Source organism: Polistes fuscatus, unplaced genomic scaffold, assembly GCF_010416935.1.
Source record: "Polistes fuscatus isolate 324 unplaced genomic scaffold, CU_Pfus_HIC Scaffold13, whole genome shotgun sequence".
NCBI lineage: Eukaryota > Metazoa > Arthropoda > Insecta > Hymenoptera > Vespidae > Polistes > Polistes fuscatus.
The window spans coordinates 372,018-399,162 of record NW_025113031.1 but is presented as its reverse complement, the minus strand read 5'-3'; the positions used below and the strand labels follow the sequence as shown (position 1 = coordinate 399,162).

At 35.5% G+C, this 27,145-nt stretch overlaps 1 protein-coding gene and 1 long non-coding RNA gene across 14 annotated transcripts in view; one reads left to right on the top strand and one right to left on the bottom strand.

Moving 5' to 3' along the window:
- LOC122513717 (collagen alpha chain CG42342) overlaps positions 1-27,145 on the top strand; it is a 125,107-nt gene that overhangs the window by 28,679 nt on the left and 69,283 nt on the right. The gene's annotated exons all lie outside the window — the stretch shown is intronic.
- Positions 5,905-11,032, bottom strand: LOC122513723. Its single transcript, XR_006302833.1, has 2 exons — positions 10,981-11,032; positions 5,905-5,954 (listed from the first exon to the last, which is right to left on the bottom strand). It is a non-coding gene; the product is annotated as an uncharacterized LOC122513723 (long non-coding RNA).

Below are 27,145 nucleotides of genomic sequence, written 5' to 3'. Positions count from 1 at the left end.
TCGCACACAATCCGAGAGGAAATTAATAAACTCTCGAGAACCGGAATTTATTTATTCTATTTTTGTTTTCTTTACCATTTCGTTCCAGTATAGATACTTTTTTTTTTCTTCTTTTTTTTTAATGATCGTTTATATCAGGATTTCTCACGAACGAGGCTCGCCTATTTCGCGCGGGGTGAGTAGGTCGCAAGAATGTTTTTACTTAAAACAAATAATACGAAAATTGATTATGGTAATGTTTGTAAGTTTACGATAACGAGAGAAATAAGATATCAACGGTTTCCATACCAGCAGTCGCAAATATATTCGTGCTCGCGTTAAACTAGTTGACACGTGGAAAAGATCGAGAAGCCAATGTTTTTATGCTCGGTTTATGTTTTGCTAGTAGAAATATGTAATTTATTTAATGACCATTTTCTATTCTAATAATAAGTTTGGAAAGTTAAGCGAAAACGTTGCAAATAAATAAGGGTAAGTAATAAAAATAAGTTGGAAAGTTTAATCTATTATTATTATTATTATTATTATCATTAAAATAATTTAGAACGCGGGAACCAATACGATGGCAACTGAGTTTTACTTGAGAGATAATATCAAAGGAATATGCGTTTATGATGCAAGAAGATGCGTGAGATTTGCGTTGGTTAAAGTGAGAGAAAGAGAGAGAGAGAGAGAAGCGGAAGTAACATAAAATGTGGTAATGCTACCGTAATAAATGGACGGCAATAAATGCACTAGGTATATACGCGCAACTATAAACTGAGAAAGCTCTTGAGAATTTACAAAACAAATACCCGTACCCTCGTATATAGAAAAAGTATGCACTTTGAACCTTAAAAGCTTGACTCTGCCTGTGGGGCTGTGTATGACCACATCGTGTTACACTATGACCTAGGATTATATTTCCTTCTCATATTAGACCTGAATTTATAATTCCTCAACGCGTCAATGTTTTTTTTTCTTCTTCAAAAAACAACGTTTACAAAATTGTCCTACGGTTCTAATGAGTTTGCCGAGATATATTTGATAAATGTTTAAAAAAAGATGTTTGTTTTCTTTTTTTTTCTCTTTGTTCGAAGAATCATCTTTATAAAATAGAATGTTTAAGGTAACCGAATATTATTGTTAAGAAAAGCCAATACTTTTTCATCTACGAATACCCATCAAACTGGTATAAAATAGTAATGAAGTTAAAACTCGATGAAACGAGGATTTTTTGGTTTTGAAATATTTGTAATTCTCGTTCTCTCTCTCTCTCTCTCTCTTCCTCGATCAAACGATTGAAATACCCTTGTATTTTATGACCTCTGTTTCGGCAACCCACGCAACGGTGTAATCTTCTACCGAATACACGGGATAATGTTCGGTGTTTCGCCAGTATATAAAGAATTTTCGTTACGCTGATAGAATTTCACAACTGGCCAACATGGGATTTCGCGTATAAACACATACAGTCGAACGACCACTACTCGTCGTCCACGAACCACGCAAACAACTGCACGCATATACTTATTTACATGAAACGATAAATAAAATATTAACCGAATGAAAGAGAAAATAAACGTAACATTAATTAATGATTATTCATGGATGGCGAACGTGTGTCGTAGATTATCTTGGAATAATCAAATGTTCCGAATCTTAAGAATAAAATAAATCGTTAAATAAAATGAAATACAAATTGAAGCCTTTGTTGGAAAGTATCGATCGTCGTTCCGGTAGTTGAGAGATCAAAAGAGAAACAACTCGAACGCGTTATCTTCATCGTAACCTGGCACGACCAATTCTACCTTTGCCCTTAATCGTGTCGAGAAATGTGTCTGGTTCAGTCTTTACGTTTACCACTCGTCGTGGATAGAAATCGACGGTTGGTTGGTTCATTATCGTCGCATACCTGAGAAAACCTTGTTATTTTCTTTTCTTTTCTTTTCTCCTTTTTTTCGCAAAATTTCACCACCCATTATTCTCCGGTCTTTCTTAAACGTAGAAAAGGTTGGAGTTGAAAAACTGATCGGAGAAGAAACGATTCTTCAGGAAGAACCACACTTTACTCTCGATGATGTTATTAGGAACCAAACGATTTCTCTTCAAATAAGCTATTACGAATTAACGAGATTAAAGGGTACGAACGATCATCTTCCGACTCCCAACGGGTAATATCCACATTCGCGTTGGATTTTTACTTGAATATACATTTTTTTATTTTATTTTATTTTATTTTATTTTATTTTTTTACAACAAACGTAACCACGCGTGTACCAGTGTTTCTACAAACTTCTTCTCGGATATTTTTATTTTCTTTTTTTTTTTGTAAGTCAATTATAAATTCCGTTATTTAGTTATAAAAATATTTCACGAAATGGGTGATTAAAAATGAAACAACGACGATTAAATATATTACGCATGAAATGTAAGATAAATTATGACGCAATCCTAAACAATGTTTTGGATTAACGTGTATTTAAATGATAAAGTGATATTTTCTCTTTATTTTTTTTTTGTTAAATGATAAATAAAGTATGAGATACTAATAAATCCTTTGATCTTTATGGATGCATATATAACGTCCGGCAAAAGTTATTAGCGTCGACTATGTTGCTCGCATATGAGTTCGGCAAAATTTACCGAATTTCATGGGCTGGTATATGCTCGTTTGCCAATTACTTTTATTTCAAACGTAGTATAATTACAATTATTTTTATGTAAAATAAACGTACGTGTTGGTATTCCTGTTAAAATCACTTGTTTAAATCGTTCATCTGCTGATATTATATTAGATAAAAATATTCAAATCCGAGTTATGAGCTTATCAGGAACGATTAGAGGATTGTTAATTAATCGAAAAAAAATGTATATCGTAATGAAAAAGCACGAAATATAAATTCGAGGCATTATCCTCTTGAAAATCTACCGTTATACTGGTACGTTGTTCTCTATACAAGCTTTTTCTCATTGAATGTTGTTTATATGAGATATAAACAACTACAAAGAACTTGTATAGAGGACAACGTGTCAGTTTAACGTTGGATTTCGAAGTGAAACGGTACGGAAACTTCTACTCAGTGGTTTTAGACAACAATTAACATATTTTCGATTAATTAACAATCATTTAAGATATATCTAATACGATACTGTACTTTATTAATATTTTCGATCGTTTAAACTAAAATACATTGTTTTTTTAACGTTCCTCGACAGCGACAACTTCGAATTGCAAATTTTAATCTAATCGTTCAATGTTTTTATACAACAATATACATTTGTTTCGATTAACCCTTTGCACTCGAGACCTTTTTCGTTTAATGTAATTCTATTAAAGCCCTCGTATACGTATTAGACACAGTACATATTCATTATATATAAGTATTACTTCCATTTGTTCTGTGTAAGCACGATAAAATCTTGACGCGTACCTTTTCACATTTCTACATTACCCAGCTTATAAATTCACAGGTTATATATACATACATATATATATATTAAATTTTCAATTAAATCACTTCCATAAAAATAAATTAATATAATTATTAAAGTAATACCAAGAACCCCCTCAATTACAAATATAACTATAAAAATTAATAAATAATAATCTATAATATATATATATTATAATAAATATTTATTAAATTTCTAATTACTAAAAATTCAATTGATAATAAAATTATTAACAAATGATCATAAAATTTTAATAACAATATTAATCTTAGAAAGAATAAAATTAACAATATAATTCCTAATATTCTAAAAATAATATATATATATAAATATATATGTAACGAAATATTACTATTTATATTTCGTCACTTTTACTAATGATTTAAACTGGCTGCTGTCTTACAGTTAAGTTAATACGCGCAGGCGTATTAGGCTTAGAAAGATTCGGGAAAGCTAATAACGGGACAAAAGATATAAAAACGTTTAGGAGTTTGTTAAGCAGAGACGGTTAGTGTTCGAATTGCGAAGCCAATAATAAGACAATAAAATAAGAGTGAATATTAGCTGTAAATGTTGTTACTCTTATTTGCAAAAACTCAAGGCAGTTATATTTCCAAGATATAATACTTATAAGAACTGTATAGAATATACATTATAAAATAATGACAAAATATTATGAAAAGAAAAAATATGAGTAATATATATATATATTATAAAATAATGACAAAATATATTATGGAAAGAAAGAAAGAAAGAAAATAAAAGCACGTTAAAAATCTTTCTTCTCGATCGGAACACGAATAGGCACGATTAATAAAATATATTATCAGCTTTTATTTTGATCACGATCGAAGACGAATAACAACAACGTGCGAAAGGAGGAGTAGGAGTAGGAGTTGAAGGAGGAGAAGGAGGAGGAGGAGGATATATATATTATAAAATAATGACAAAATATTATGAAAAGAAAATATGAGTAATATATATGTAAGCTTTGTACGCATGTGCCGGTGCATTGAGTGATTGGCTGTTTGAATGTGGCGCCATACATTGGGGGAACAAAGGCTAGCAGGAGTGATGGTTGGTGTTTGAAAATCTTGTAGGAGTGAGAGTCTTGAAATCTGGCAAGAGCGTTTTAGAAGTTTAGTAGAAAAGTCTTGTAAATTAAATTTAATTAAAAACGCATTAAGATTGGAATCAATTAATAGAGAAACGGGAGCACGAACTTTTAATTGTTGATTCTCTTATTTTAGGTTAGTTGATCACGTGTAAATATTGTAAAGTTATTAACCTAACCTATTATGTTTTAATAAATATCTCTTATTTTAGACGAATCTAATTGTGGTTCTTACTCTCAACAAAATTAAGGATAAAAAACAATATTATATACATATTATAAAATAATGACAAAATATATTATGAAAAGAAGAAAAGAAAATAAAAGCACGTTAAAAATCTTTCTTCTCGATCGGAACACGAATAGGCACGATTAATAAAATATATTATCAGCTTTTATTTTGATCACGATCGAAGACGAATAACAACAACGTGCGAAAGGAGGAGTAGGAGTAGGATGAGGAGGATAAGGAGGAGGAGGAGGATATATATATTATAAAATAATGACAAAATATTATGAAAAGAAAATATGAGTAATATATATATTATAAAATAATGACAAAATATATTATGGAAAGAAAAAAAGAAAATAAAAGCAAGTTAAAAATCTTTCTTCTCGATAAGAACACGAATAGGCACGATTAATAAAATATATTATCAGCTTTTATTTTGATCACGATCGAAGACGAATAACAACAACGTGCGAAAGGAGGAGTAGGAGTAGGAGTAGGAGGAGGAGGAGGAGGTAGATTTGGGTTTGGCCCTTTCGGGCAAATCGGGGTGTGCGACCACGAAAGGCGCGACGAAATTATATGGTACGGGAGCGATCCTTGAACGTAATAGCACGTTATTACGTCGAGATTATTATTATAGACCGCATATTAGCCGGTTAATCCGATCGAACGTTTTGTAACGCATTCTAGACCGGATTCTCGATTAATACGACGATATCTCCCCCTATATATTCCCTACGTGTACGAGGACAGAACTGGGCTGAAGAAGGTGGACTGAAGGGGGAATCGAGGGGGGATCAAGGGGGAAGCTGGGATCTTCTCCCGTACATCTCCGTTCGCGTTACGACCGGGCATGTTTTAAACGCGACATACAAGTTGCCAAGGAAGAAAGTAGATGCGGACAGTTCTCTAACACAAACGCATCACACTTACGATAAACGTCCCTTTCGCGCCACGTCCCTTTCTTCCTTCCTTTCTTTCTTTTCTTCATTCGAAATGTTTCCTCCGAGCAGCCAATCATCGATCGAATCTCAAGACGAACAACGAAGGTGGACACCAGCGCGTGCCGAGTTGCGATGCTATTCTACTTTTCAGATGTGGATCTATTTTTTCTTTCTTCTTCTTCTTCTTCTTTTTCTTTCCGATGAAAAAAGATACGCCGTACTTGACATGCTTATATGTAAAATACACGCGCACACGCACACGTAGAGAGACATTATAATGAAAGAGAGAGAGAGAGAGGTAGGGAAGATTTATCGTTGCTGAGAGGATAACACGTTTTAAATGTTTAATGTAATAAAATAAAAAAGAAATAGGAAAAAGGAAACAAAAATGAAGTTTATTAAAACAATGTTATACGAAGGGAACGAAAAAGAGAAACAAAGATAACTGGGAAATAGAATTCATCAGCATTAATGAATGTAAATAGGTGAAAATAAAACATCGTATATAATGGTTTATTTTCTAGAGAGAGAGAGAGAGAGAGAGAAATTTTTGTAATTCTCTTTTGTTAATGTCATTCGCGTTTTCATTTTATCAACAATTTGAATTATTAAATGGATAGTTTTATTTTCTTTTTTTCTTATCAATCATTTTAATTGGATTAAAAAAGTTTGAAGAATATAAGAAGATTTGTAAAAAAGAGAAATAAAAAGTAATCGTTCGTCTTTTTTGAAAGCTCGAGATCGTTTCAATTAATAAATGTTACGTTGATTAGGCACGATAATATTTTATATAAATACTTTTATTTTTTTTTTTAGTTTAAAAGTACGAGGGACGATATTATTAATTCGTAGGAAAAGGGTCCTTTTCTTTTTTCTCTTTTTTATTTCTTCTTTTTTTTTTTCCGCGAACACTCGGATAAATTCTGATCCCTCTTGTTATTTTCACGGAACGTAAAGAAATCGTGGGATTGGATAGATCGGTATTTTGCATCCTCCTGCTGAATATTTCATATTACCAACCCTAAAATCTCGGCACGTTTGTCGTCATTTACATCGGTGGAGGAACATCTTTGAGTTCTCTTCCAATAACAACGCGATCCTCCAACTTGTAGAGGATAGGATAGGATAACCTTGACCCTAAAGAAATTTTTTTCCAGTATAGGACTCTTTTCCGTTGCTTCTTTTTAATCAAAATCTAATCGATATTTCAATATCTCTTATTCGTCGAAGGGAAAAAAAATATTAATAATTCAGATAAATTGTAATGAAATTTTCTTAGACAAAGCTGACGCCAGTGGGTCTTTTAAAATCGCATCGATATCGAATATTTTTCAATTAATTATTTATCCTAAAAAGTCTTCGTCGAAATAATCGTTACATCTGTCTATCCGTCTTAAGAAAATCGGCTTTTTTCGTCAATAATTTATTTAGGTTCGCGGCGATGCATTACCGATTACGTGTGTCTTCTTCTTCTACACGCGAATTTAATATTCAAGTTTGCCCCGAGGACGATGTCTATCCTCGTTGGTTGGTTGGTTGGTTGGTTGCTTGGTTGGTTGGTTGCTTGGTGGTCGACATTTATCGTCGTTTACCTATCGATACTACTCGATAAGGGCTTATAAGCCTTTATCGATCGCGTTATATTTAACCTTAGATAGAATGCAATGCTAAGGAAAATTGTTTGCAAGGTAATCGATCTCTCTTTCCAAAGGGTGTATCCAATTCAAAAATTATTCCTATAGACAATCGAAATTATTCTTTTCCCCCATAGACAAATATAAAACGATAAACGATTTACGAACTACTACTCATTTGTTAAATCGATTATATTTAAACGATTCTAACGATTGTTGTAAATGTTAATAACAATCGAGTATGTTTTGGATGAGGACATTTTTCCCAAACATTTAACAAACGAAATTAAGTAATTATTCTAATACGGATAAAATAACGATAATTAAAAAAACTGGTGTGTGTACTTATGTACGCACGTAAGAAGTTATACTTCTTTGCCGTACCAAAACGAACATAACCTCAATAACCTCAAAAATAATTTCAAAAAATAACTTAAAAAAAAAAATAATTATTATTATATATATATATAAGAAAGAATAAAAAAAAGAAAAAGAAAATATCAAAATATAGATATCAGTCCACACTAAATATAAAAGAGATATATCGAATTACTTGACGCGTCAACAGCCATGGCGCGGTTACAGCATTAGTTCTCGCTTCGATCATATAAGTAAAGCAGCGCTGAGTACGATTAGTATTTGGATGGGTGACCCGCTTGAGAAAAAAAGGGGAAGAAGAAGAGAAGACAACTTCATGCCGTATACTTGAAATCGCTTTGCCGCGCGTCGTCAATACCGACAAACTTCATGGTGTCGTTTTTCCAGACGCTCGGAATAAAATTACTCCCCATTACATTTTCCCCAACGCGCCAAAAGAAGTATAACTTCAAAAATGATTATAATATCGATTAATAATTTCTTTTCTTTTTTGTTTCTAAATGACGAGGCGTTAAAAAAAAGATCCTCGTGAGAATTTAATATCGAACAATTGTGTAGAAATTGATTGTACCCAAAGATTCTGCAGGCTTTAGCAAAGAATAACGCTTGGCTGTGCACCTTCGTCTTATCCTACCACAACCACACCCTACTTCCTCCATTTCGTAGTAGTAGAATAAGAATAAGAGTATCCTAAAAGCTTCGACAGAAAGAGAAAGAGATGGAAAGAAAAAGAAAGAAAGAAAGAAAGAAAGAAAGATGAGATGAGATTTACACTGGTTCGAGCCGCAAAGAGAGAGAGAGAGAGAGAGAGAGAGAAGAATATTTCTCATCAGCCGTTCCGCTCTGTAACTCCAAGATGATACGAGTGAGCTCGAGTATGCTCGAAAAGACGACGACGGTAGACGAGAAGAAGAGAAGATACTGCCAACGGAATTTGCTGCCAAGAAGAAGAAGAAGAAGAAGAAGAAGGCGAAGCAAAACGAAGAGGACGAAGAAGAGGAAGAAGAAGAAGAAGAAGAAGAAGAAAAGTTGAGTGTGTCGTCCTGCATGTATTCGCGATTCCTCGAGCTCGTCGTTCCATCGAATGCTTCTTCGGTTGCCTGACTTGCACCTTTGGCACAAGTTGCACGAACCTTTGCTTCCATCTTTACGACCACCGGAGGAAATATCACTCCCTTCTCCTCCTCCTCCTCCTCCTCCTTCCTTTCTTCTCATCCTCATCCTCGTCATCCATGATAACGTTAAAGTCCACGGGATTCGGTGGCCTGTCTACAACTTTCTCTATTTCATTTTCTTTCTCTTTCTCTCTCTCTCTCTCTCTGTACAACCCGTTGGAAGGTTGGGGTACAGGTCGAAGACCGTCGTATGTATATGTCGGGAGAATAGCCGTACAATGTTGTCGTGACTCGTTGCCCGTCGCGACAGATCGAACGAATGGTTACTGTAGTCGTCTTCTTCGTACTCGTTTCCTCCTCCTCCTCCTCCTCCTCCCCCTCTTCCCCCCATTCCCTCCATTCCACCCCTCCCCGGCTTTCTTGCGTCCGCCTCTGATCCTCATCGCAGTGTAGTGTCATTTACATGATATTGAATACAAAATTACTTGCTTGATTGCCGACTATGGTCATCCATAATGGACCGTCTATCCTAATTCGAATCAGTGATTTTGAAAGGCACTTTCAGTCAATCCTTCGACCATTCCCATTCCTGTCTCTTTCTAACGTCACCGTAGTCTACCTATCTCCCTTCTCTCTATCACAAAAGCTCGTCTACTTTTCTGCCCGTCTTTCTCTCTCTCTCTCTATCTGTTATTTATGTTAATGAGATTCGGAAATGTTCTCTCGTTAGTTTTTAATGAGATTTATTGAGTATTAATGAGTCGACGATTAATTGAAATCCTTGCGCAGTTGTCTCGTGTCTTAAAGTATTATCGGAGTTGCCTTGGTTAAGTTTCTTCGGTTGGGTTTATTTAAATAGTTTCCAAAAAAATTGTTCCTTGCAGTTTTTCACAAGAAGAAGAAGAAGAAGAGAGACTAATGCAACGATTACAACATTGGAATAACAAAATTGTACGATTTATAGAGTTAGAAATTGTTAGCCCCATTTCACTTTATTGGTCCCGTTGCGAATTCTTATTACCGAAACTTCGCGATTCTACTCGGGAGGGATAAAGAAGAAATGTTCGTTTGACGAACGGGAACTCGATGAGTATTTTCAAGGTCTTACCGAAGTTTCTACTTTCTACAAATAAAATTTGGAAGGAGACACGAGTAAAGAAATGTATTTAACGTTTAAAAAGAACAAACAAGAGGAGAGAATTTGGCGTGTTTCTTTTCTTTCTTTTTGAAAGTCTTACTTATCGAAAGAACCCTCTCGAATGATAGAATTTAGTTACACGAGCTATTACCTTAAGCAGATCGTCCCGGATCTATTTAAATCTAAGGACAATGCATCGTCTCGGCTACTACTCGGCCTTATTCGCCTCAGAATACGGTCCAATGGGCAACCTCAATTTTCGAGGGTCACGGTAGATGCCTCTCGTGAGACATGGGATTACTCACGATACCTATTATAGAGGAGGATAGGCTATCGGTTCTATCAGGCTACGGGTAATACCGACATTATTCGTGAAATGGGTTTCGGATCTGGCAACCGCACCGCGCCGCCCCGCCCCGCACCGCACTACGTTGCACCAGACTCCTCCTCGTCGCATCACACAACATCAGTTCCACAAACAGGTGCAACCGGAAACGTTCATTTGTTATAAGTACAATACCGATTGTCCGATAAATCCTATTCTCCCTTGGTTCGATTTATTCCTAAGGATAATCAACCCAGGAAAAAAAAAAGTAGACTCGTCTAATTACCTCTTTTGGCGCAAAACGAAAGAAAAGAGGAGAAAGAAGAGGGAAAAGAAATACGATAAACTAAAAAAAAGAAATAAGGGGGAGGGGGGGGCAAAAGGGGAGCGTACGGGTATATTTATTGCTACGCTCCTCGTAAATCACACCGGTGGTGGCAAGCCACTAGTTCTTCGACGTTACCTCGACGTGTAGAATTAAATACGACGTCCGTAAAGACAAATTAAGGATCTCGAGCGAGGTAAGATAAGAGGAGATGCCCTCTCTTTCTCTTTCTCTCTCTCTCTCTCTCTCTCTCTCTCGTATTCGCGTTCGCAAGCGTCCCATTCGAAAGGAGAGTTGGAAGAATTTTTTACGCGAAACTTTATAGTCCCTATAAGCTTACTCGAGAACTCTAGATGCGCTCGCGGTTATACACACGCATACACACACACACAAAGAGAGTCACGCGCGCGTGTCTTACCATCGTATAAATAGCGGAGATTCGTTGGAACGGACGCGTGGGAAGTCGTATTCGCGATCGTAAATCAACGTTCTAATCTATTCGAGGCCAGGTGTATATCCCTGCAACCAACAGCCCACCCCCTCCGCTCTCCTAAAGTTCCCGTTCTTTTAGCTAAAGGGTGACTATACATATTTATATACATCTCTACGTAATCTAGAGGAACCTAGTGTCCGCAGTTAGGCTATTTATAGATGAGGAAAAAAATGGCCCGTGTCGATATATCGATTCGCGTCGACCTCTGTACTCCTCCCCCTTTCTCCCCTTCACCCCTTCTCCTACACCTCGTCGTCGTCGTCGTAGTCGTCGTAGTCGTAGTCTTCGAGCAACGGCTTGCGAGTCTCTCACACAGTTTGCCATTACTTCTACGAACGCTTTTAGCCGCACCGACGCTCGCGTGTCTCTTTGAATTTCAATATGAGAAAGGGAGAAGCCCCGATTGAACGCACCCTTTTTCCCTTATTTTTCAATTTCCTAAATTCCCTTCCACTTATTTTTCTCCCTTCCTTCCTTCCTTCCTTCCTCCCTTCCTCCCTTCGTTCTGCTATACGCTTATTTCAATCCTTATTCTCTATATCGTTTTCCATCGATGTGAATGATTATGCAATACGAGATAGAAAGGAAATGCAAATCTTGAAAGATGTGTATATGTGTGTGTGATTGTAGATGTTGCTTGGCGATTTAATAAATGTCTTTTTCAAAAGGTGACGTTTAAATTTCAAATACTGTCTCCAGTGTGTATTATTATTATTACTTCGAGGATATCGACTGACAAGAATATCAAGTGATATTTTGATTTATTTCAATTTAGAAAATATTGTAAGAATTAATAATAAGAATTTAACCTCGTATTTATATCTACAATCTCGTTAAAACAAGTGGAAATAATCGATTTGTCGTGGAGAGTAAGGGAAAATAGATTCGTCGATTAGATTAAACGGATGGAAATATACTTGGGATCAAAATCATTGTTAAAAAGAGATCTGGAATTAGGATCTGTGGGGTTGCGGGGGAGGAGTGGGCGCTGAGGAAGGGGGCCAAGGAAAAAGAAACAGAAGAGGAAACGAAATCGGCTTAATTCCGAAGAAAATCGCATATCGCATCAGTTCGTTCAACGAGAATCGATAAGAAAAAAAGTAGAAAAAAAAGAGAGAAAGAGGAAGCTTGGAAATCAAACAACAGTGGAGAATCCCTCTCCCTCTCTCCCTCTCTCTCTCTATCTCTCTCTCTCTCCCTTTTTCGGTGCGAAAAATCCGAGTTAGCGAACGACGAATCCCGACTACCTACCCTTTCTATCAACTGGCTCACATCCGATAATCCTTTTTCGTCGTACCTATCGTTCCTCTCGGATAGTCGAATCCTATCAACGTTGATTTTTAACCGCGTTGCTTCGTTTGGAACGCTCAAAACATGGACTACACACACTATCTCTCTCTCTCTCTCTCTCAAATTCTTTTTTAGATAGAAGTTGGATAACGTTGGTAGTAGTAGTGGTGGTAGTGGTGGTGGTGGTGGTAAAACCAATTGCCAGGAACTACCACTTACTTGCCGCATCAGAAAACGGAAGGAGAATTTCAAATGGTATTGAACTTCAGTGTAACGTCTGGGGGCTTCAACCCTGACGAAGAAAGTCTATTCATGTGTGTGTGTGTGTATGTGTGTTTGCGTGTCCAAGAGAGAGAGAGAGAGAGAGAGGGTGTGTGGAAGGGAGGAAAGGAAAGGAATGGGGGGAAAACGGGAAGCAAAGAGCAAGGCTCAACGGGAAATTGGTTTCGTTTGTGAAATTCCTCGAGCAGAAAGTACCACGAAACTCAGATGTCGGTTTTCTACTAGTCGTCGTCGTCGTCTTGGTCTTGGTCTTGGTCTTGGTCTTGAAGTATTCACTCGATCTCACGCACGGAAAGTTGTCCTGAGAGGTGTTACGCGAAATGTTCGCTTGTTTATCGAGGTATTACCGAGGAATATCTTTTGGGAAATGAAGGAATGTATCATAGTATTTGTCTATCTATCTATCTATCTATCTATCTGTTTGTTTCTACTTCGGGCTAGTCGATGAATTAAATAACAGAGATAATCGTGGTAAAACAATAATACGTTTGTGTAGCATACTCCTCCTCCTCCTCCTCCTCATTAAGAGTATTGGAATATCCAGATGTTTGCTTGAGAAGACTAAGAGATATCTTGAGATAGTTAGGTAGATAGCTTATTGACTAATAATAATAGAAATAGCCTAAGGTCTGATCTTGAACTCCTTCCCTTTTGCTTTTATGTTCTGTTATTCCAACATGATTGTCCTCCGGAGTCAAAGAGATCAAGATAAATTACCGGAAGCTGTGATCGATCGAAGTGGGTGTGCGTAAATATGTAAGCGCAATACACTAACCATCAAAAGTTTCGCTTTATCTCTTCTCTCCTTACTTCTGTTTGAAATATCTTTCAATTATTCGAAATTACTTTTCATTACTTTTATAATAATCAGTTTTCTTCGTTAAATTGTTTTATTCGATCTTGCATTCATTGGAATTTAAACTTGTTCATATAAGAATACGAACGAAGTTGTGAATTTTGCACGAACGATATTTTGTATATTACTCAATGAAATAATATATGAAATATCAACTATCGTGCATGTAAAATTGAGTAAAAATCAAAATGAAATGAGAAAGAAACTTTTTGGGCGATTTAAAATACACGTAGACGGTTTGAAAAGTTTTAATCTTAACAAAGAGAAACAATTCATTTAATTTCGATTCGACTCGCTTATATTTTATATCATTAATTTCAATGTCGATACGAAATATCGTATCCAATTCTAAGTATTTATATAATAAGTTAAAACATAAGTTAGTAACGAAAATCCGATAAAAGTATTCATAAAACTTTCGGCGAGTAGTGTATTTATTTGATTGAAAAATATAAGAAGAAAGAAAAAAGAAAGAAAGAAAGAAAGAAAGAAAGAATAATTGAGGGGTGGAAGTTAAAGAAAGGGAAGAGAATAGAGTTATAGATAAAGGGGTGTAATAAATCCCAATTAAGTGTTTCTCGTTGACCTATCGTATTGGGATAGGTATAGGTAACTTATGCTCCGGGTATTTTCACTTCGATCGGAGATCATTATCTCGACTGGAATCACTAGTACATATATATATATATATATATAGGTATATATATATATAAACTTACTTAGCTCGGAGGAATGAGAGAAACTAGTTCGTAGTCGGAGATATAGGAGACACAATGGATTGCAATTAGACGTATTTTGCTGGTGTCTCTCGAATAAAAGTAATATATTATATTGGTTGGTTGTCGAGAGAGAAAGACACGCTCTGATCTTTGATGGTATTTGTCCGTAAAAGAAGAAAAAGAAGAAGAAGAAGAAGAAGACAGAATTAGCCTCTTATATGGTCGAAGTGTGTAGAACGACAAGTCGTAAAACAAGTTTGCTCGGGTAGTCTTACCATTTAGGGATAACCATTTGTTCCCCATTTATCAGACTTTTCAAAATCAACCCTTAAGAAAAACTTATTTTTCTAGCGAGTGTATCTCCTCGATACGACTAATTTCTTCTTTCTCTTTCTTTCATTTCTTTCTTTTTTCTGTTTACTTTTTTATATTATACTTGGTCGATTTGAATGATTTGTTATACCTTTTTTGTTCTCTTCGGTCCATTTACTCGATGATTCTTCTTCTTTTGAAGGCTTCGCGCACGAAACAAAAACTTTTTTTTAGGTCTGTGTCCAAGGGAGTCCCCCCCCTTCCGTCCTCCTTCTTCTCCCACGCGTACTTCCATCTTCTCTCTCGGAGTATTTCTTTTCGGACAAAGCAACTTCCAAAGATTGGCTGGTAGGTACCAAGAACGGTGATTCTTTCGAGGCCTGTAAACACCGCTTGAAGCAACATAAAAAAAAAAAAGATAAAAAACGAAGAAAAGAAAGAAATGGAAAGGGCTAAGCGGAAGTCAACGAACCGAGAAGAAGACTCTCTTCTCTCTTTTTCTTTCTCTGTTCTTTTTCCTTTTTTATTTGTTGTTTAACCTTCGCAACGCATCTCCGAAGGCGTCCGAGTATTATCGATGTACGATGTTGCGTAGGCGTTGAGGAATCGATTATTCCGTTTCCAACGAGCTCGTTTTAACGATTGATTTTTCCTTTTGGGTGGCCACTTCGACAAAAAAAAAGAAAAGAAAAGAAAAAAAAAAGCAACTCGCGCGCGCATATTAAGTGGAGAAACGGATTAATTTATTTTTAAATATATTATACAATGTAACAATTTGTTTGTTTTTATATGTTGTATATGTTCGAACGATACAAATGAAAATGTTCATAATTGAAGAAGAGTTTTTTGATCGACGTAGGAAACAATCAGTTTATGGTTCGCGCATACCGAATGACTGTGGTCTGGACTAGTCCTGGTCTGGTTGTACACGAAAAATGCGCACACGTGAATTTATAAATAAAAAAACGATCGTGTTTTTGTTTTTATATAGACATAAGAGAGGGAGGGAATAAAACGCGATGGACGGTGTTTCGAAACGTTTACAAAATTGGAAAACGACGCGGAAAGAACAATTAGAGATGCCAATGTTATTGGACGATCGTTTTGTTCGATGTTTAAACGCGGAAAAAAACCGCGAAAACCGATCATTTTCCTTTCGCGTGCGTTTCCCTTTGACAAGCAATATCTTCAATATAAACATACTCGTATATGTACACATATTTATACGCGGATAAATTTATACCCGTACATTACCATTTAAAAGTTTGAAATCTTTTGACGATTTTCCAATAAAACTCTAATACACTAATAATTAGTTATTATTATGAAATATATAAATCGAATTGTTTTTTATAAGAAATTTTAGTATTGTTTTACGTTAGTAAATAGTAATATAGAATTCATATTCGGTTAATTTCATTTAATAGAAATACTCGAAACGAATTTTTCAATCATTAACACCGGATAAACTAATTAGCAGAATGCGCGGAATATTGCGGAGGAACCGTTGTTAAAAATAAAGGTACCTTGTTCTTTTCGACGGAAAGCTAATTTTCGTTGATAACAAGAATGTATTAACATATAATAGAAAATGTAAAACGCGTTGTTGGTACAATACACAAAAGGCATATTTGGCATCTTCGTACAAATATTTTGATCTTACGCGCGCGAGATTCATTCAAAAGATTTGTATTATACAAAAACTTTTGTTAGATAGTGTACACAAAATGATATATAAATTTCTATATAAATTGTTATATAGCCGTGGGACGATAGTAACACCCGATGAACGGTAAGTGTCGGTACCATCTGCGTTTAACATCTGTATGTAACGCGTGCTACGCGAATAGAAAAAACTGCGATAACGTCGAGAATAGAAGAATGTACGTGGAGGATGAGGAGGAGGAGGAGGAGGAGGAGGAACAGGTATAGTACAACTACTACTACTACTACTACAACTACTACTACTACTACTACAACTACTACTACTACTACTACTATTACATTGGCAGGAAGGGATCGCGAGAGAGGCTCGATTCGAAAGGAAATGATTGATCGTACCTCGACGGGGCTCGTGAATTCAATGAAATTGAATGCCAGCTTCGAAGCCGACTCCGACTCCCTCGATGAAGTTCATTGACTCTATTGTCAAGCACTTTCGAACGTCATCCATTATAAATGGAAATATTATATCTGTGGATATACCTACTCTTCTAATCATTTTTTTTGTTTGCTTTCTTTTTCTTTTCCTAACCCTTGTAACCCTTTTGACAAAGATATTATCTATAACCCCGTAAGATACTAAACGCGCGCGCGAACGAAAGATGGAAGGTAGGAAGAAGGTAGGAAGGAAAATATTTCTCCGCATAATTGTGGATTCCAGGAACGAAAGGAGCAGCCAACGGGCAATTACGTTTCGCGATAAAGTACTCGAGTAATCCGTGATACTGTGACGATAAATTTTACTCCGTCCGAACAAAAATATATATATATATATATTTCTATTCGCGTAGATTCGAAAAGACGCACCGAACGAGCTTACCGAGAGAAAGATAAAAAAAGAAGTAAATAAAAAAAAAGATAGAAAAAAGAAATAGAAGAGGAAATAAATGTACGGATGTTAAACGAGAGAGAAAGAAACCTTGGAGATTTTGCGCAAGGGATTTTTCTCAGTGACGCTCTTCCCTATCGTTAATCCACTTGTGGTATTTTCGGTGCATCCACGTAGAATTTCCAAGGACCCTTCTTCTTTTCCTCCTCCTCCTCCTCCTTCTGGTTTTCCATTTCCAAGCTCGTACATTCCTAGCTTGTAGAAAGAGCGACTCGAAGTAAGCTCGAAATTGAAAGAAGAAGAAGAAGAAGAAGTAGTAGAAGAAGAAGAAGAAGAAGAGACAAGTTTGAAATCTCAGCTATAGAAGGGACTGTTGGTGGTTGACGTCGTTACCACGGAAATGTAAGGAATAATGATCGTCTACGAGCAAGTAGAATTTCAGGCACGCAAACCGTGTTAATGAATTACCCACTCCATTTACCGAAAGCTCGCAACTCAACCAACTCGACCTCTCATTCTCCGAAAATTACTTACGCTCGATCTTCTATGCGGATAATCTTCGAATTGTGGTCCGAGAACGGATTCCAATATCGTTTCTTCAAATTTTATACTCGCGTTATTTATTTTTTGAAGTTATACTTCTTTTGGCGCGTTGGGGAAAATGTAATGGGAAGTGATTTTGTTCCGAGCGTCTGGAAAAACGACACCATGAAGTTGTCTTCTCTTCTTCTTCCCCCCTTTTTTCTCAAGCGGGTCACCCCATCCAAATACTAATCGTATTCAGCGCTGCTTTACTTAAATGATCGAAGCGAGAATTAATGCTGTAACCGCGCCATGGCTGTTGACGCGTCAAGTAATTCGATATATCTCTTTTATATTTAGTGTGGACTGATATCTATATTTTGATATTTTCTTTTTCTTTTTTTTATTCTTTCTTATATATATATATAATAATAATTATTTTTTTCTTTTAAGTTATTTTTTGAAATTATTTTTGAGGTTATTGAGGTTATGTTCGTTTTGGTACGGCAAAGAAGTATAACTTCTTACGTGCGTACATAAGTACGCACACCAGTTTTTTTTTTAAATAATCAAAAAAAAGGGAATACACGCGAGTTCGTCAATCCGAAAATTCGACGAGCCATTTATCGGTTCTACTAGTATTACAAAAAACAAAATCATTGTACGCTTTCGAAACGAACGATTTGTCGATGGTGGTGGCGACGATTCGGGGAGGAGTGGAGGGGGAAACGAAGTTAAAACCCAAGCAACACGGCGTTCTTTCCCATTATGTTAAAATATGAATGCGTTGCAGTCGTAAGGGTTCTTTTTGAAACTAACCGTGCCGTCGTTGCCGGCGTGTTAGAGAACTTGAACGAAGTTGAACGAAGTTGAAACCACGTTGGACGCGCCGGCGACGTTTCTTCTTTACGTTTAATGTTTCTCGGTATGGCGACCTTAAGGTCGCTGTCACCGTAATACTCCTCTTTTGCATCTTCTCTCTCTCTCTCTCTCTTTCTGTCTCTCTCTGAGCAAGTTTACAAGGACAGCAGGCATCTGGTAATGACCAGAACCGTGCAAATGGTCACTCACGTTCGTTTCTCGAACGTTTAAAAACTTACGAGAAAATCTTAAACCGCGCGTTTAAGCTACTTTCGAAATGATATTCGAAGAAAATAAAAATAATAATACTAATAATAAAAAATAATCCAAAGGAAAACAATACGAATTAAGAAATACGATTCGAAATAATTGTGGTAGAATAAAAGTTACTCGTTCGTGGTAAGTTAATTGAAGAAGAAGAAGAAGAAAAAGAAATAAAATAAAAAGAAAAAGAAGAATAAGAAGGAGTCGAAGACGGTATTAATTTCTTCTAGAGTATTTTCTCGGATTTCCTTCCGGGCTTCGATTCGAAAGCCGTAGAGAAGAAGAAGAAAGCAATCGAGAACTTATTGCCCCTTAGGATTTCTCAAATCAGTATGAAAGCGAAAACCTTGGATAACGAGTAAGTAATACTATTTCCAGTACCACCACTACACCCACCATGCTACCAACACTGCCAATAGTATCATCATTCGATGAGAAATATCTTTCGAGATTCTTCTTAACGTAAGAAGATATTCTTCCTATGTCGATCATTTATTCTTTCCGAAGTAATACTCATTTTCAATTGAAAATAGAATATATTCTCTCATCGTTCTTGTGATGAAATTTTCTATTAGCATTAGATTAATTCGATTTAATTAATCTAACTATGATATTTGATGCTACCGAATTAATCAGTTCGATCGGTTTAGTATATCAAAGGATGCTGCGTGTCTCTCTATCTTCCTCATTGTTTTCTAAGAATTCAGGAATTAGGGTAGAATTACGATGGAACTCTAACGACACCTTTCGTTGGAAATACCTCTAATCGGTTCGCTTTAGTACTAGTCTCCTACTACACAAACACACACACACGCCCACACACATCCCTATCCTGTTCGTATTGTTACGTGTCCTTCCGTGTGTTCTATCCCTTTCTCTTTCATTCCCTTACGAAGGTACTGTTATATAGATATACCCAGGGTATATTATTCAAGAGCATGCGCTACAATTCCCGAACGTACAATTGGCTCTTTACCAAAACATCATTGCTATGCTTCCGAGTGTCCTAGTACTTGGAAGCAACCTCGAAAAGTAGCCAGGGCAAATGGTTGCACATTAACAAGACCACGTCGTCTAACTTTTCTATTCCTTGCTAAACACGAGGACACGTACGAAAGGTTACGATTATTCACGAACGAACGAACGAACGAACCTACCTACGAATAAACACCGGACGCACCTATCTAACCAGGGTTGAACCACGCAACCATATTCGCTCCCCCTCTACCCCTTCTTCCCTTCGAATGTAAAAAGGGAGAGACACGAGTTTCATCCTCTTTATGCAGGGTGTGACTAACCCCCACATTCGGGACTGAAAACGCCCTCGAAAGGGCTTTCAAATCGTTCCTCCTAGTTTTAAAACGTGCCAAACAAGTTTGTTCAGTTTCCAATTGATTTTCATTTCCTACTGTACTATTATTTTGTAATAATCTCCTTTACTAGCTTTTTATTCCGTCCTATATTTTTAACTAAAAGTTAATTAACGAACGTTCGATCGTTTTACAAGGTGCATTTAGAAATATCTTATCGTTAAGCATATATACCTGGTCCTCCTATCCCTGTTTCTAAGAACTAGGATATTACTTTTTGTATGAGTTTAGCAAAGAAAACTGGCACCGAGTAGAAACTTTTTAGTATCCGTTTAAGGTTACGACTTTGTTCGTAGTCGTAGTAATGGTAGTCGTCGTCCGTGGCGCAAGCACGAAAGGGTACATTTTTCAAAAGCGTAGAATATTATGAAACAAATGGAAAAGTTAGAAAAGTTGAAAGCATTCGGTTAAATTGCAGAGTAAACCTTTCGACAACGTTCATTGGAGAATTTAATTAAACGTACGTTATCCTTTATGTATGAGATGAGATGAGATGAGGGGAGAAGAGGAAGAAAGGGTACGATAGGAGCAAGGGAAGGGATGAAACTCATCGAGTACATGCCAGTACCATTTGGGTTGGCTCGGAAATAGGAAGTAAAGTAGGATGTTCGATAGCCGTCATTCGCTTTTAGATTTCCTCTCAACTTTACCGAATTGTCCTTCCCTGTATAGTCCCCGAGACTGAGAATTAATTATACACACCGGTATATCGACAATTTCAGCTATGAAACTACTAAGCTAAGACGAGAGACGCCGAGGAAAATTTATTTACCTAATTAACCGTGCTCTCCGAGGTACCCGGAATGAATTTATATTTATACATATACATATATATACATGTGTGTTTCTACGCGTGTATATAAAAGAGGGTAGATCGTCGTCGTATGTTTCATGGTTTAATTCGGAAGCGTATGGAGAAACGGCAGGCCTCGAGGCAATTCTACTTCGTTAAATGAAAAGCGTATGTACATAGGAAAAGACTCGCACGCGAGATGACTAACAAGTTAGTTATAAACCCTACTCTCTACCCTACCCTACCCTACCCTCCTTCTCCTCCCGCTTCCCCTATTTTCCTTCTTTTCCACGATTTACAACCCTCAATAATATTTTTCTTTCTCTCTCTTAAATAAATAAAGGTAAAAGTGGTTCGATAAACGATACGTTCGTATTCGACGTTGACCTTCGATAAAAGTATTTTCTTTTTTTTTTCTTTTTAATGGAGACACTGACCACAGATTTGTAGGTAAAAGAATAAAAAGAACTACGAGTTAGTTGAAATTTCAAATTCTACGAGCAATCGTGTCGTTTTAATCCGCTCGCTTGATTTTTACATCGACACACGTGTTTTTCTTTTTATTCCTTGTACCATATTCCACGAAGAGGAGGAGGAGGAGGAAACGAAAAAGAAGAAGAAGTCAGTCGAAAGTTCGATGCGCTGTGTAATCGGAGTTTGAGTGCTTTTAAGTCGCCTGAGAATCCGCGTTTATTAACGCTCTTATCTTCCCTTTCAGTTATTCGGTATATTTTCAAAGCTTACTCATTTTCAAAAGCTCTTTATATTCTATTTGATTAGAACACGAGCATTGTAACAAGTAACGTTTCGTATTATGTTCGTTATTTGTCTTCGTGCTCGACGATAGATGATCATCTTCATTGTTTTTACGTGTCCAACGTTATCTACATTGTTCGTAATAGATAAACATTTAAACGTTTACGCGATTAAGTTTTATATTATGTATATTAAATATTAATACGCGTCTACGTGATGCTAAAAACGTATCTAAAATTTAATATATTATTTTATATATATTCATCGTCTATAAATATGCACGCGTTGCTTGATCTGCAATTTAAATAGAAAAATCTAATGCAATATTTAAATGAAAAATAATAAAAAGTAGCGTTAATAACAATGAAAACATATTTCGATAATTCAACAAATTGTTAGCACGGGAAAAAACGCGAATAATCGCTGCTATCGGTCGATAAAGTTTTAATCAAATTTATCCGCGATATCCTTTTTCAAAACCAGATTGCATATTTTAATGATATTATTAAAATAAGGAGAGGAAAAAAAAAGAATTGAAATTTTGGAAGAGAAAATAATAACGTACGATATACACAATGTCTAGTTAAATAATAGTTAAATCGAGACTAATCAGATATGCATAATGTTTACTTTAACTTATAGAAAAGCAACCCATATGTGAGAGATAAAATAACTTTTCTATGTAAAAGGAAACACGCGTATAATTTGAAAGATTCGGGAATATTAATAAATAATTATACATAATGAAAACATAATTAAAGAAAAAGAAAAAAAAAGGAAAGAGAAATAGGATCATCGGTCGAAGAAAAAGTAATCGTAAGTAAGGGATTAAACGTTAGATATACTTAAGAGCTTAAAGATATTTAAACTCTCTGTCTCTGTGTATATATCTGTGTACGCGCGTACGTGTATATGCGTGTAGATACATACTCTCTTATCTCGACAATTTATTGGCCAGTTTCAAGAGACGTTTCGCGACTTTAAAACCGAGACGTTCGACGTTAAATGACTTTGCTGGATTTCAATGTATAAGGTCGGCATCGTGAAACGAAATTGGAAAGAGAAAGAAAGAAATAAAGAGAAAGAGAATTCAAACGTTTGAGAAATAAAGAAATAAATAAAGGAAGAAAGAAAGAAAGAAAGAAAGAAAGAAAGGGAAGCCGTGCTCGTAAGGTAGAATCAAGATAATCCAACCTGTCCGTGGAAAGTGCTCGGTGAATGCTCGTACAGTTAGGAGAACGTAACAACGTGCTCGTCCTGTCTCCTTCGCTAATCCTTCCTTACTATCTCGATGCATATATCATAAGTTTGTAGCAAGGTGTCGTTCTATCTTCCATTTTATTCTTCTTTTATATTTCTTTATTCTTTCCTCTCGTTTTTTTTTTTTTTGTCGAGTTTGAATCGAGTAACTCGCGTAACTCGAAGTTAATCAAAATCACGACAAGAGTACGTAGATCTTCGAAGAAAGATTATTACCAACTCGAAATTCATCCTTATGTTCGTTTCTATACAAGAAAGAGATAAAGAGAGAGAGAAGAGCTGATGCATATATATGCAGACTTTCAAACTTTATAATACATACCATACATACGAATGAAAGTTTACGAAGCAACGTCTTTCGTGATTGATCATCGAGGTTATTGGTATGCTTTGAGTACTTTCAAAGGAAGAAAACAAGTTCACGTTGGTATCGAACAATCCACGGATTGGTCGAGTTGGGAAAATTGTCTGAGCTTTACCGTTGAAATTTCAATACACGTGTTATACTAATCGATACGTTCAACTGGACCAAACGTTACGGATGTACCGAACTATCTACTACTACTACTACTACTACTACTATTACTACTAGATCAATTTCGTATGTTAGTTAGGAAATTCGAAAGGTTAATAGAATTTAGAAAGATCAAAGATAGATTGAATAAAATGTTGAAAGTAACTATGTTATTTTTAACGAACTAGAAACCGAACTTCATTTGACAACCTATACTTACTACTGACTCTCACGCTTATTCGAAAACTAAACAAATCACACATGCGATAATAACGTCCACGTATTCTCGTATTTATTTATCGTTATCTGCTATGAGTGCTCGTATTCGAAGAGAGAGAAAGAGAGAGAAAGAGAGAGAAAGAGAGAGAGAGAGAGAGAGAGAGAGAACATTTGAAAAAATGTCATTCCTACTGTCACTCGCTATCGTTATATCCTTTAAAAGCCATTTCGCCACAGGATACGCGCAATATTTCAATACGAGATAGATAGATACTTTTTAATGATGTATATCAAATGGTGATAACATCATTCGGACGCGTTGGTTTCACGTGAAATATTTTCATCGTATATCTCACTTGTCATTTCATACAATTATTATTATTATTATTATTATTATTATTATTATTATTATTATTATTATTATATCATATGTGGAACATTATTTCATTCGATAATAACGTACGTAAAGTTAAGTCAGTAAGTTGTTTCATAAAACAATATATATATATATATATATCAAAAAGAAAAAGAAAATAAATTCCTTTAACGAGATAATAATTTTGTCTCTCGTCTCGAAAGTTAGTTAGAAAAAAAAAGAAAAAAAAAGAAATTGTCATAAATAACGTAGTAGGAAGGCGAGCAAAATGACCGGTTCTATCGTTGCAGGGGGGCGGGTGGCCAGGAAAAAAAATGAAAGGTATAGTAATCTTTCGGTGTTAAATTTCAACGAATCCCCAATGACGAATATTATTATTTGTCGGAATTTTTCTTCCCCGGTGTTTCCATCTGCCTAAGGGGAGGAAGAAGGAGACATCCTTTCGAACTAAATCGTACGATATATTATCGTCTTTTATTAGGTGCTGCCGCAGCACCGTGTCAAACAAATCTGCTAGCACCCAACGGTCATCCTTTCTAAGACACCCACCTACGTTCGTCCACCTTTAGGTCACACGTTTCGCTAGCTGGCTAACTCACACACGCACACCTACACACATACACACACACACATACTTATACGTATATATAAGCGTACATATACGCAAAAATACTGAATCGTTTTATTGGAGGAACACGTTCGACTTCTTTCTTCTCAGCTTCGACTCCTCGGTGGGTGCCGCCCGTTGGGAAGCACCCAACGATCGTAAACTTTTGAACACGCGTTTCCAACCACCTTTTGCGATTCTTTGCACTTTCGAGAAGAGAGAAAGGGGAATTTCTTTTTTAAAATAGAGTATATAAAACACCTCAGAGGGAGGAGAGAAAGGTTATATATATTGGTCGACGAATTTATCGAACCGACTGAAAGCTGCTGACCCAAGTCTAGATATTTTTCAGGGGTTCCCGTTAAAATCCCGGAAGTCGCTCAATTACCGCAAATATCGTAAGGAGGAGAAAACTTGTGAATCAATTTTATTATTTTTTCTGACATAATATATATCGACGATCTATGATTTTATTTAACAAACGGTCAGAGAGATTCAATTAAACCTACGTTTGATAAACGTATTGAGAATACAATTTCAAGTGGTGTTTTACTCCGACGGCGTAAAAGTGTTCGACGTTTGAAGGATGTGGAAAAAAGAAGAAAATAACTGCGAAGGGCGGGGGGAGAGGGAAGAGGGGTTTGATGCATAGATTTTAATCGAACGACGTTAGAAGAAGTTTTCATTTCCGAACGACGAGATTAAACTTCATCGTAGTATCTATCTATCTATCTATCTATCTATCTATCTATCTATCTATCTATCTATCTATCTATCTATCTATCTATCTATTTATCTATCGATCGTCATAGTCAGAAAGAGCGCGTCGTTGGTTCGACGTCGACGACGTCCCTTTTGCGGTGCATCTAGATGCACCGGATACTGTTTTGCCGTGGCATTGTTTGCTTTATCTTGACTCTTTTGAATACCTACATACGAAATAGTTTTCATCGAGGATGAAACTCCCTCTACATATGATTGTACGCGTACGTATTCAACCATTGTAACGTCAACGATTGTTCTTCGTTCCGTACGGAAACGTACAGGCTCGGGAATTCGCCGTTCCTGCTGCTTTCTCTCTATTTAGCTTTCGTCTGTTGATTCTCTGATAAAAGAGGAGAGGAGAGGAGTGAAGTGAAGAGAAGAGAAGAGAAGAGGTGAGAATTAAATGTGACTCCTCGATTCGTCAACGAAGAATTACTATGGCAAAATGCTTCTCCTTTATATATGTCATTGAAATATAACGAAAAAACTAACGAAGAATTTTATTCAACATTCGTGTTCGTTCATTTTCATTATAATAATAATATATTTATATATTATATTTATATATATCTATTTTTATATTTAGAATATATGACAAATAAATAAAATCGTTGTGTTTGTTCTGTTGTATAATACAAAGATAAGAATTAAATCGCGTTGATAGAATATTATTTGACAAAATATTATACTCTTTTATATTGCGTTGGAACGGATAAATACAATAAATAGGAAATGAACAACAAAAAATTATTATTCAACAAAAATTCATTAAAATCATCCACTCGCATTGAAATAACGAAAAAACTAACGAAGAATTTTATTCAACATTCGTGTTCGTTCATTTTAATTATAATAATAATATATTTATATATTATATTCATTATTATTATATATATTATTATGTTTACTTTATGCAAGAACCAGGACTTATGACAAATCATTTTTGGTTACTGCTGTTCGTATGTGGAATCAACTACCGGAAGATATCGTAGCTCTAAGTGACTATAAAGAATTCAGATTAAGATGTTATACCTACTTTATTGATAGAGATATTCAGCGTGTTTTGTGACTTATAATTTAATTTAATTTAATTTTTTTTTTTTTTACCATATGTTTATTGCTTTGAACCAATACTACTATACTACTATTATTGAACCATTATACTTTATTTATTATTTACTATTTTCATTTTACATTTATCTACTTACTGTGCGTTACTACTAATATAATGATAAGTTTAATAATAATTACATAATTTTCATTTCCGTTTTGTTTTATCTATACATTACATTGTACTATACTGTAATTAATGGCCTTTAGGGAGCCTAGGCTCTAGGGTCAATAAATTATTATTAAATAAATAAATAAATAAATATATATCTATTTTTATATTTAGAATATATGACAAATAAATAAAATTGTGTTTGTTCTGTTGTATAATACAAAGATAGGAATTAAATCGCGTTGATAGAATATTATTTGACAAAATATTATACTCTTTTACATTGCATTGGAACGGATAAATACAATAAATAGGAAATGAACTAATAACAAATAATTATTCAACAAAAATTCATTAACATCATCTACTCGCATTGAAATAACGAAAAAACTAACGAAGAATTTTATTCAACATTCGTGTTCGTTCATTATAATAATAGTAATAATAATAATAATTAGATTTTACATTAAAGA